Source organism: Chinchilla lanigera, unplaced genomic scaffold (assembly GCF_000276665.1).
Source record: "Chinchilla lanigera isolate Chin_1 unplaced genomic scaffold, ChiLan1.0 scaffold00019, whole genome shotgun sequence".
Lineage (NCBI taxonomy): Eukaryota > Metazoa > Chordata > Mammalia > Rodentia > Chinchillidae > Chinchilla > Chinchilla lanigera.
The window spans coordinates 19,819,468-19,826,950 of NW_004955420.1; positions in this window are offsets into that span (position 1 = coordinate 19,819,468).

The window sequence follows — 7,483 nt, forward strand, 5'->3', positions numbered from 1 at the left end:
TGTGTGTGTGTGTGTGTGTGTGTGTGTGTATATATATACAAACATAAAATAGATTAGATAGTTATACTACTGACTTCTTTTAGTTCATTGAGAAGAATAGCTTATGCTTATATTCTTTGATCAATTTTCCATGCCTATATCTTGTAATCTGAGCAACTAATTTGAAGATAACAATATACAATATATTAACCATTATTAATCTTGTATTATCTTGTTTTGAAGTTCTGTATTATTGTTTTCTTTATTGTTTTTTCTTTTTTTCTCTCTCTTGAAAATAAAAAAAAGAAAATCTTCCTATCTTAGATAGTATCATTTTGTAAATGAAGAAAGTAAAGCTCTGTGAGATTAAATAACTCTCCCAACACCACCCAGAAAGTAAATGATTACAGTCCATGATTTCCGTGGAGTATCGACGTGGATAACTTTGGTGGGAAATAAAGAGAGATAAATTGATGTGCTAAAGCACAATACCATCTTGCTCGAGTGGGAGAGCTGTGGGAGGTAAGGTCAGTGAGGAGCTTGATTTTGTCTTCGAGCCTGGAGAGAGCCCAGGAGCACTTAACAGCAATGTAACCAGAAGCTAGATTTTGGAACAGAAACGCTGCTACCCCTGCAGGGAGTGCTGAGTTGAGGGGGTGGGCTCTGAAGCTGAAGCATAACCTAGGTGAGAAGCAATAAGGCTTGAGCCAAGGGCATGCATGGGAAGGACGGACAGGGTAGCAACCCAGCACCAGTGGCTCAGCAAGAAAAGAATACAGCGTGGAAAGACAGTCTCCTTTCTGGTGTCCTGGGGGCTTTCCTGTCACTCAAGCCTCACGTCATGAGGTAGCTCCCACTTTCCTTGTCTTCAGTGAGCAGTGAACCTCTGAGTGGGAAGCATTTGTGCCCATCCAATTTGTAACTGTTCTCAGGCACTCTTGTCTCCCTACTCCCAAAACCTCAAAAAAGCAAAACTAAATGAATCATAGAGTTCTTTTAATGGAATCAGGGTCTGCAGGAGAGAATACCTGGGTGAAACCAAAGGACAGGTGCTCTGAGTCATCAGCCACTCTCAGGAGATCAAACACAAATGGATCAGACAGACGAAGAAGAAGAGGGAGGGGCATGAGTGTCCAGGGACTGCCTGGTGCAGGGTGTCAGACGTGTATCCCAGAGGCCCTGTGGCACACTCTCTGCTCCTGGAACCCCAAGGAGCCTCCTGTGATGACCTCAGCAAAAGCCAAAGTGAAAACTGCCAAGGCTTTTGACGTAGCTAGGAGAGTTTAGCCTCTAGTGATTGATACTTCCAGAGGGAAGTTTGGACAGTGCATCAGGACTGGGTGGTGTTCCCACGCTTACCTTTCCCAGGAGGGGTGCCATCACCATGACAATGAACAAAGGGGGCTCTAAAGACCATAATTCCACCTGCAAATGCCCGTGTGAGTACATAACCGAGACTCAGCTCCCATCTTTTTAGTTGATGAAATTTCACAAACATAGTGCTTGTTCTATGCCAGGCATGTTTGTATACTATTTACCTTATTCAGTTCTTACAACACTCTATCAGGCAAGTACATTGCCCTCTTTTACAGATGACAACACAGAGGCCCAGAGATGTGAAGTCGCATGGCCAACGCCTCACCATAACTGGTAGACCAAGATCTGATCCCAGCCAGTTTGGCTACTGAGGCTAGACTCTGGACTCCTGGCCTCTGTCATTCTTTGTTTGGATTTCTACTCTGAGACTCTGGCACTGCTAGAGAAAGGATGATCAGATCAATTCATTCTGAAAGTTGGACGCACTTCAGCATCTTGAACTCTAATTCTGGGCTTAAGCTGTGAGCTTTTAGTGGACTGTTCTGTATGCTTTAGTGTGAGACAAACACCCTGTATCCATTTACTGAGTTGTAGTAACCACCCCAACAAAAAATTGGGTGGATCCGCTGACCTGTGGCTGGGCCCACATCTTCCATGGGGTCCTCACAGAATCTCTACTCACTTCTGTTTGATCAGGCTGTAAAAATAGTGCTCAGTCCCAGGAAAGAAAAGCGAGATGGGGACACTATTGTAAAGAATTGGACAGCAGGGGTGCCATGGTTCGGAGTAAAGAGAATGGAAGACAATACTGGCCTTGAGCACTGGCCATGGGAAAAGCCCCAGCTTTCAGTTTCATAAGTAAAGAAGACCAAGCAGGTGATCCTTTGGTAATGGTGGGATTATTTGAGTCAAAGAACTACTAACTTTCCAGTGGTCCAAATAAGAAAGGCTCTGTATAGTAATACAACCTCAGGTTTCCCAGTTTGCTTAAACCTTCAGTGGGATAAAGCTAATTCATGTTATGGAAGGCAATAGATGTAATCCAAAGAGCACTGTCCTAACATTAGGGTGTCTAGGAACTAACCCTGGATCTGTTTCTAATAAGGTGAGTGACACGAGATGAGTCATATCGCTTCTTGACCTCTGTTTGCCCGTAATGGCAGTGACTTTTTGTTGAGTACTTGCCATTCCAGGCTTCTTTCTCAGAGCTTGATACCTATTACCATATCCAGTTCTTTAAAAATTCTATAGACACTGTAGTTATTTCTGTAACTCCTGTAACTCAGAGGAGGAAAATAAGGCCCAGGGAGGTTAAGAAGCTTATATAAGGTCACACTATAAGCCATGAACCTGGGCATTTGTCCCAGAAAGTGTAACCACCCCTGTGCTCAGAGATACAACCCTACACTGCATTTATCTTCCTATATACAATGTTAGTCTCTCTGCATATGTTCATGTATGGTTGAATTTGTTCAGTGCTGGCATTCTGTTCTGCTGTTTAGGATATTTTTGCTGAACAGATCCCTTCTAGAAGCAGCAAGTGACTACACTCAGCACTGGGTTCTGGATTCAATCATGCATTTATTTCAGTGAAGTCTGGCAACTTTTATCAACCCTTTCTTCGTGGCCAGCCCTATGAATGCAGAGCTCCATCACTGGGTTCCTAGCAATGAGTGCTGCAAGAGTTCAGTGGATATTTGATGAGTGAATGTGTGGAGGAATGACTGGCCCCAGTAGAACAAAGAAACAGCTGAAGTGATCGGAAATATACAGAAGCAGAACAGAATGAGGTCAGTGGAGTGTAACCAGTGCCCTGGGCTAGACAGCCCCAAAGCTAGAGATCTTCACTAAGTCAAAGTTTTGGCTCTTGTTTAAGAGTTGAACTGTAGCACATTATCTTCTTCTGACAAGTGAAACATGTTCTGGTCTCTCCACTGAGCAGCCCACATTTGAGAATGCCTGCTGAAGGCTGACCACCAAAATCTGGCTACTAAGTCTCTAAGAGCTGAGACCAGTGTCACCAACTCTTAGGGAGGCTCCCTCAAGCCATTGGCATCTCCACATTGGAGTTTCCTCTTCTATCCATTTGGGATTTGGGCTAAGCCCCCTTCCCAGCTACTATATCCCCACTGAAAATTTTCTTTGCAGAGAATTTTCAGTACATGAAGGACATTTACTTGTCCTGTGTCCTGTGTACCCAGGATCCTGTTCTCAACCAGTGATATGTACCACTAGCAATTCCAATGACTACATCTGTTGGTGTGTTTTCAGGTATTCGTGTTCTTTGTCCTGGCAAGATACTCATATCTCCCTAGTGTTTAAAGACATCGTTGATAATGGAACTTTTAGGCTCTAGGACTGGTGTGTGGGAGAAAGATTAACTTTAATTACAGTTGACAAATGACAACTCTCTCTTGCCCTTTGTCTTATTTGATTCCCTTGTGGTAGGTCCTGTCACTTACAAAGGCAGGTGGGAAGGGTGCTATAAGACTGTAAAGTGAGCTTGGGGACAGACTTGTACCAGTCCCAGCTCTGTCCCAACCTGTGGGACTTCGTACACATCTTCTTTTTATATGGGAGCAGGTTGGTGAGAAAGTTCTAGAGCTGTAACCTTCCCCAAACTTAGGTGTGATGAACTGTGTTTTATGGAGAACAGGACATTTGGAATCTGTAGCATTCAGTCTGAGTGGTATCTTCAGTGTGTGAAGTGCCAGCCTGTTCTGAGAGGGGCAGCACAGAGATTAAGATTATTTATTATTTTTGTCATTTCACAGACAAGGCCTCAAAGATTCAGAGTAATAACGTGGAGTGTATCGTGTCACACGCTGGAATTGGGTAGAATGGTGGAGTTGGGGTTAAAGTCAGGATCAGGATAACTAAAGCTGCTCATGAGGACCCTAGAATGTCTTGGTCTGGTTTTTCTTGAGATCCCCCCATGCTCAGGGCTGGGTTAGTTCTCAGAGAGTTGCAGCTGAGCTCTGGCATGCCTGCACTCTGGGAAGACAGAGATACCCCAGCCCCACAAATCCCAGCCCCTCAGGAATCCCAGCTCCCTCTGCTGCCTCCCTTTCCCCAATTCTTCAGCTCTCTGAAACAGGCAGTGCTCTGGCTGTCCTCTAACACTCCTAACTCATTTTTGTCCTTTCCTCCCAGCCTCTACGGAGATTGACCTTTGTGGATATTGGTGAGTTCTCTCGTCCTCTGACTCTTGGGACTGGTGAGTCCAGCACTAATTAGACAGTTGGCAGTTAGGAGAGTGGAGAGGAGCAGGTGTTTCTTTCCCTGGGACCCCCTTGGCTGATTCAGGTTGGCAGTGGCTGCTCCCTACGTGAAAGCTCAGAGCTGGTAGTGGGCAGCACTTTCCTAAAAGTTACCAGCACATTCCAGACTCTCCCTCTCTCTGTTTTCTGGCCAGTGGCAAGTAACAGCTCCCAGTGATGGTAAGTCTCAGGGGCATTATCATTTCTTGTTTTTCCTTAACTCTCTCTGCACCTTTGTAAACCATCTCGTTAATCTCTCTTCCTTTGCCCTCTTTGATTGTATATCCTCTGCTTCTTGCCAGGACATGAGTGATACAAGCTGCCTCATTCTTCCTTGCTTCTGATCCCTCATTTCTTAAGAACAATTGTGACCCCATGTTTTAAACATGAAGGTCTCTAGATACTGCTCCTTGAAATGTTTAATCAAAAAACCAACAGCAAGCTACCAGAAAAAGTAAAGGATCGAGGGTGCCTGAGGGTACAGTAAAGGGAACTGAGTTTAGTGCCCAGTAAGAAAGACCCAAGTGAACTCCTTACTATCTGTATCATCTCACCAAATCACCTGATGCATCCTCTAGGTATGATTAAGAATTTGTGCCTTGTCTTTCCTATGTGCCTCTTGGCAAGTTCAAAGGAGGCAGTGCCAGAGCAAGTACTCTATAAATGCTGAAACATTTTCTGAGCATTAAGTGTTACTGTTTTTGTTTTTAGCCTACACGACACTCAGGCAAAATCCTCAAAAGGCTGTGCACTGCATTTTCCAATGCACTCAGATTTCCCTGTCACCTCCGTGCCTCCTGGATCAGGAGATCTGGCATTTGTGGAATCCAAGATTAATGTCCAGGGAGGGCTGGCTAAGCATGGGTCCACATGGCAGAGCTAAAAATACTCTTGACCTCAGTGGGAGCATCTCAGTCCCCAAAGGGAGTGGATCTGGGGGACAGAGGCTATATGGGGAGAATGACCTTCATTAGTGGGGTTAGAAGAAGGCAGGGAGAAGGTGGCTGCTACAAAGACCTCCTATCAAGTGCTGGAACACTGGCGGTTCCCCCCTCCTCCAGTCCCCCTTTCTCTCTTGGTTTGTCTCTCTGCTGTGTGTGTTGTAGTGACAGGCATGGGTGGGGCAAGGCCTGACCTGAACCTTTTGTACTTTTCTGATGGGTGAAGCTTGTGCCTTACAGCTCTTCCTCATGGCCAGGCCTCTTAGGAATTTCCCCAGCCTGCCAGTGGAGATGATAGACACCTAGATCTAGAAGGAGGTAAAAAGTTCGTAATCTTAGAATCTCAGTGTGGAGTCAAATGTAGAAGCTGACTTTCACCTAGGGAAGCAGAATTCAGGAGCTTTGTCTCCTCACCTCCAGGGATGGGGGTGGGAAGTTTTTCATTGTTCCCCCATCCTAATGACCACTGGTTTTCAAATTATAATTCGTAGAGCCCCAGACCTCCACTACTCAAAATTTGGTCCATAGATCAGTAGCATTAACATCAGCCAGGAACTTATAAGAGAGGCAAGATTTCAGGGCCTGTCCTAGATCTCTGAATCAGAACCTGTATTTACTCAGACCCACAGGGTGTTCGTGCGCATACTAAAGTTTGAGAAGCATTATCAAGAATTGCTCTGATGTCTCTGAAGGAGTTATCAATGTAAGGCCTTCATTTGTATATATGGGGTCCTACAAAGGTTCTGCTTGAAAAAGGGCTCCATTTGCACTTAGAAAAAGATAAAACAATTTCAAACCAAGATGGTCCTTTCCTTTCTCTGGTAGAAGAGGAAATTCTGCTGCTATTAGGAGCCTCTCTCACTTCCTGGGGCCAGGTGCCACATTCTCCTGCCTTGCGCGTTAGCTCCTTGGATGACTGTGTGTCTTTCGTACCCAGCACAAGTCTCTTGCAGGGAAGGAGCTGCTCTACCCATGAAGAGCTGTGCTAGGACACTGATGGCACACAGGACTGTTACCATCCCTGAGGTCAGGGTCTCAGTAGGGCTGCTGGTGACATGTTGATGATACCAGAAGGCCTGGTTGTCAAGTACCAGTTACCTGGTTGTCAAGTACCAGTTACCTGGCAGTGAAAATGAAAAAAAAAATGTACCCTGGACCAAGCTTTCAGAGGTATCCTAGAAGAAGAAATTATCAATCATTCATCGTGTGAAAATGTTTTAGCTATTATTTCTCTTGCTATTGGGGGAGTAACTGGAGGTATTTGTACTGCATCTACACCTTTTGTATTCGAGATGCTGATGATCCCAGAAGGCCTGGTTGTGACCTGGGAGTTTAGTATTCAGCTTGGCTGGCTGAGTGGGGAGGGCAGAAGGGTGCAGAGCTTCTTCCTCTGTAGGTGGAATTATGCAGGGAGCTTAGTGTTTGTTGTATGAGGAACATCCTGGCAGGATCGGAAGGAGCGCCAGGAGCTGAGAAGAGATAAGCCTGCTTCCAGCTGGGATCTGGGCACAGCCCCGTGGCAGCAGGTTTCAGGATTTCCAGAGGGCGTGCTTGGCGGCTCTCAGCAACGTCTTTTGAGAGCTTCAGTTTGCTGCCATTATAAATAACTGTGATTTGCATTCCTTTTGCATTCGAACCTAGAGGAGCTCAAAGCCTTCACTATCAAATCCCTTTGGCCCAACCTCACCCAAGTTCCCTTGAGGCAACTTCCATGGTTGCCATTTTCTATAGAGGGAAACTGAGGCTCTAAGAAGCCATGCATTAGGGAGGTGTTAAGACTGGCAAACTCCAGGAAAAATCAAGTGCTGGAACACAGCCTTAGAACTCTCTAAACACTGGCTGCAGACTCTTCTAGCGTGTACTGCGGCCTCTCCTCATCCTGCAGTCTGCTCTGCTAGATCACTTCCTGTCCTCCACCAGAGCTGACAGACCTGGACACCCTGGGCCCTCTGTTTTTGGGAACATGTTCCCTTCTCTACTCTTCTA